Source organism: Schistocerca cancellata, chromosome 9 (genome assembly GCF_023864275.1).
Source record: "Schistocerca cancellata isolate TAMUIC-IGC-003103 chromosome 9, iqSchCanc2.1, whole genome shotgun sequence".
In the NCBI taxonomy this organism is placed as follows: Eukaryota; Metazoa; Arthropoda; class Insecta; order Orthoptera; family Acrididae; genus Schistocerca; species Schistocerca cancellata.
In genome coordinates this window covers 384,652,295-384,657,332 of record NC_064634.1, presented here as the reverse complement: position 1 = coordinate 384,657,332, position 5,038 = coordinate 384,652,295, and the positions used below count along the sequence as shown (strand labels likewise).

Genomic DNA, 5,038 nt, shown 5'->3' with positions numbered 1-5,038 from the left:
GTACTCACTACTTTACTTTTCTTTTAATTTTATTTTGTCGTAGTTGAAGCACAGGGAAAAGTATAAGGAGAAGAAATGAAAACATCGAGCTTTGACGCCGACATGGCAATTCTGTCAGAAACAACGAAGGATCCTGTAATGTAATACTTGAAGAGAGGTTATAAGATGAACAGCAACAAAAGTAAATCAAGAGTAATGAAATGTAGTCGAAATACGTCGGGTGATGCTGAAGGTGATGCCAAATAAATTGGAGTAGGAAATGAGACACTAAAACTATTAGATGAGTTTTACTATTTGGGCGGTAAATTAACTGATGATAGACGACGTAGAAGAAATATAAAATGCAGACTGGCTATAGAATGAAAGACATCTTGGAAAAGAGATATGAAGAGCACAAGGCAAAAATGATGATAGTCACTTTTTTGTAACTTTTCAGGACGACGAATTTTCTGCTCTGGCTCTCGTATATCATAAACGTTCACCGTATAACTATCGCAACAACATTTTTCTCGTTCTACGAGTATATCTATTTGTTTAGGTAATAAATGTAATACAATAAACACATTTTTAATTTTAAGATTCTTTTACGTTGCAGTTGCACCTGCTGTATGACTGCTGTATCGTTGAGGCACGCAAGCATTGTTGGCTGGGACATCCCCACGAAGTGAATACAGCTACATGTCGGAAAAGGTGGTCTTTCTTAACGCACACTGGACTCCTTCATTGCGGATATGTGAGAGTTGTGCCGCATACAGGGTGTTACAAAAAGGTACGGCCAAACTTTCAGGAAACATTGCTCACACACAAATAAAGAAAAGATGTTATGTGGACATGTGTCCGGAAACGCTTAATTTCCATGTTAGAGCTCATTTTATTACTTCTCTTTAAATCACATTAATCATGGAATGGAAACACACAGCAACAGAACGTACCAGCGTGAGTTCAAACACTTCGTTACAGGAATAATTTTATCCACCACTTGGAGCCGAATCGGCTTACCTCCGAGTCGAGCGCCAGTGCACAGAAGCTTGTTGTCGACCTCGGCTAAGGCGTCGTTTCTCCCTCCTGCGCAATACACATTTCCGGCATCTTAACAAAATGTGTTGTCGACCGATGCAGACAGCTGCAACAGCTGGCCTCACGCGATATTTGCTTCTCTCTTCCACGCAGTCGTCGCCAGTGCATCGTGTATATAAGGGACGAGGAGACGCCAGAGCTGCATCAGTCGTCATGGCAGCCTCCACCAAGTCTCTCTTGCTCCTCTGTCTCGCTCTCGTGGTAAGTGACTGATTTTCGATCTTCTCTTCACATAGTTGATTCCATATGACTCGGTACTGCACCAACACTTATCAAGGTATAGTCATTTGGTGTGTCTCAAATGAAATCTATGGCTGAATTGAGGCTTTTTTGGTAGTGACGACACAACACGAGAGCTTGGATATATAGTCGTCGACGGACGACAAAATAACATAAGATATTCCACAGCGAAATATTTTGAGATGGGATCCTTGCTGTTCATATTCTACGTTAATGACACGGTAGGCAGTGCAAATATAATACAGCCGAGATTACTCCTCGGTATATCTCTAAAGTGCCAGATTTCTCTTCTTCTAACCTCACAGCAGTATATTGGTCCCAATAAAGGTTAATTATTTATAATCTATCCCACTGCTTCTTAGTACCTCAGTGACCTCGTAATGATGTACTCTGTCAAAGGCCTTCTGATAATGAAACAGAAATAGCCGTCACTATACATGTCTACACCTCTGGAATAAGATCTGAATGCAGAACAAACCTCTTGCGTACCGGCAGCATTTCTGAAGCCAAGCTGTGTAGGTGCAATTCCTTCTTCACAAACTTTTTAGATTCTTTTGTGAATAATTTTTAGAATTGTTTTCAGGAGTTGCCTTATCAGACTTATTGTTTTGAATTCATTGCATTTTACCTCCTCGTTTCTTAGCAACTGTACAAACTCTCATTGAAGCCATTATTCGCGAATGTCTAGAACATGCATGTCCGTCATATCTAGATTTATGTACTGCTACTTTGCACTGATCCGAAAGGTAATCTTTGCAGCTCTATGATTTAGAGATAGGAGATTAAACACTAAAGGCTATGCTGGATCGTAACGAATTTCCAGCAAAATCAGGGTTCACTAATATCGGAGAATATGCTGTTTATGAAGCTTAATATGAAGCTGTCTGTAGACATCCTAAAACGGCGATGGTGGACGTTTTCTAACATTTTTGGGTACAGGAAATCTACATAACATACTCCCGCAGTCTAGCCAGCGTCAAACGTAGGTTTTACAAAACAATAAAAGGCATTACATGTCTTCACCTTTTTCCACCTACTAGGATATATCGGAATGTTTGGAGCATGAAATGTTCTCGCTGTAAGATATTTTACGTATGATAAACAAATAAGCTACTCGTCCAGTTTAAGGTCAGCAGTATTACTGTTTGTTTAAAGCTGAGAACGGCACCCGTCATTTGTAATTTTGACATATATTTTCACATATTTTCAAATAATACACATACTTTCCTCAGGGGAGATTGTAAAACATGCGGCTTCCGTCTACACATTAGACTTCCTCAACGCCATTTGTATTTCATGTACGGTAATAGAAAAATTTTTCCCATAACAGACGAGAAGCGAATACCAACTGCGAATGGTTTGATATATACAGGTTGCCTGACCAACGTGTCCCGTAGGAGATGGCATTAGTCAAATCTTGAAAAAGAACTTTTAAAAACATATCTCCGGAAGCCAATAATGGTTGAGATACAGGTCTCATTAAGGTCATCTGTATGATGACACAATGGCAACTGCTCACTGTGATTACCACTCGTTGTGATACATCCCTCATCCCTCTTTCTCAAAGACTCACCAACTCGTGTCAACACAGTTCGCTGCCAGTATTTTTTGCTGCAAGCACCTCACACACTCCAGTTAGGTATGTACCACTGTATACCATGGAATAACCTTTTGCATTTAGGTATCCGGATAGACAGAAATCTAAGTGATTAAGCACATGTTACTGGGGCTGCTCGACCAATCTATCTCTCACTCAACGTTTGTGTTAGTTGCTGTGGTACTACAGACAATCGGGAGTTGACCTCTCTTCCGTCTTTCTGCGAGAGTGACATTCTCCAGTAATGCGGGTAATTTTCCGTTCGACATCTGTTCAACACACCGTGTAATTCTTTCTCACTTTTGCTAATATTACAAACATCATTACTGAATCTCATCACTGATATGCTTTGACCTTGAATTTTAATCCAATTCTTGAACATTCCTTTTGTTTTTCCGTTTATAGGTTGAACAGTAAGGGTAAACGTCTAGATCTCTGTCTTAAAACCTTTAAAACACGATACTGCCTTCTTGATCTTCCATTATTATTTTTACTCTTTGATTGTTGTACAAATTATTGTTTTTTTCCTGACTTATATCTATTGTCCTGACAATGTCGAATGTCTTGCACCTTTGCACATTTTCGAACGCCTTTCTCTAGGTCGATAAAGCATAGGACTATGTCTAGATTTTTCTTAAAACATGGTGACTGAAAAATGAGTTGCTGGTCGCGTCTGTTTCAAAAGCATCTTGTCACTTGGTCTGCAGGTTGTGACCACGATGGCGCAGGAACCTGCAGGCGTCCCAGCTGTCCCTAGCGGAGATGCCGCCAGCAACCAGGAGCCGGTACAGCCGGTGGTGGGCGACGGAGCTGCTGGGGACCAGGCACTACAAGACCGCTGGGGAGGGTCTATATCCTTCCACACTGGCTGAGCGGACTGCTGACAGATTCCAGAAATAGGAAGCTCTACTTTGTTATAAACCTTTCTTTTTTTGCGAATTAGACATTTAAAATACTTCTCTTGTTTCTATATTAAGAGCTAGCTTATCATTTTTCAAAACTGTAAACGAAAATGTATTACACAGGAATAAATAAATTTTAGAATTCAAAAAAGTACTATTGACTTCGTTTAGCTACTCAATGGTTTGCCGATTTAAGTGTTATCCAAAGAGGAAAATTCTAGAATAATGTTTCCTAAACAACTTTATTTATTTTTTGGTTTCTGTTTGGTCTCTCAACGAGCAATAAAAAAGACTGTACATACCCTAAGCATTCACTGATGGAGATGGGAAATTATATAAAATTACACTCCAGTCTGACATCTACACAAATGTAAAGGTAAATGTTTGCGTTCACATCTCCAACAGTTCTTCACCGATTGCTTTGAAATTTTGACACAACGTTGCATTGGAACAGGAGCATGTTTCTGTATACCTACTGGAGCGCTGTATGTTACACAAATACATATATAATAATAAAGGCGATACATTATTTTTCGTTTGTTCAAACTCTCAGTTCTCTGAAAGTATTCCACCGGTTGCTTGGTAATTATGACATAACATTGAGGGCGAATGTGCTTTTACATGCCTATTTTTAGTATATATGATATATAAATAAATATGAAATATATAATGGGGAAACGTTATCAAAAATCTCGAAAAGTTGTTGACTTAATTAGTTCAAATTTTTACACAGTACTCTCGTGAATATTCAGACCTATATAGACTATATAATTTAATGCGTGTAATACATAAATATATATGCCATATATAAAGGGGAAACATTGTTACCAAAGATTTTAAAAAGTGCTCGATTGATTTACTTTAAAATTTTACACGTTACTGTAACAAACCTGTGGACACATAAAAGCTCGATAATTTTTTGTATGTGTGATGAATATGTGAATTACATAGCAGTAAATCGTTATTAGCAAACAGGAAAGTTATATTTATGGTTTACTGAATTATTATTAGAATACTACCACAAAATCTGAATTAACAATAACAATAAACAAGGCTCATTGTCAGGAAGAGGGCCGAACTATAGATGGACCAAGGGGTGGAGGGACACAGGCATAGAAAACACAAAGGACGAGGTGCTCAGAAAGAGGGACAGAAGGAAATGGTGAGGGAAGGGGCAGGAGAAGATGAACAGAGAAAGAAGGTGTTGGGCACATATAGGGGC

At 38.9% G+C, this 5,038-nt stretch overlaps 1 long non-coding RNA gene across 1 annotated transcript; it reads left to right on the top strand.

Moving 5' to 3' along the window:
• Positions 1-1,163: 1,163 nt before the first annotated feature.
• On the top strand, positions 1,164-3,970 carry LOC126100388 (uncharacterized). Its single transcript, XR_007522165.1, has 2 exons — positions 1,164-1,278; positions 3,622-3,970. It is a non-coding gene; the product is annotated as an uncharacterized LOC126100388 (long non-coding RNA).
• Positions 3,971-5,038: the final 1,068 nt, after the last annotated feature.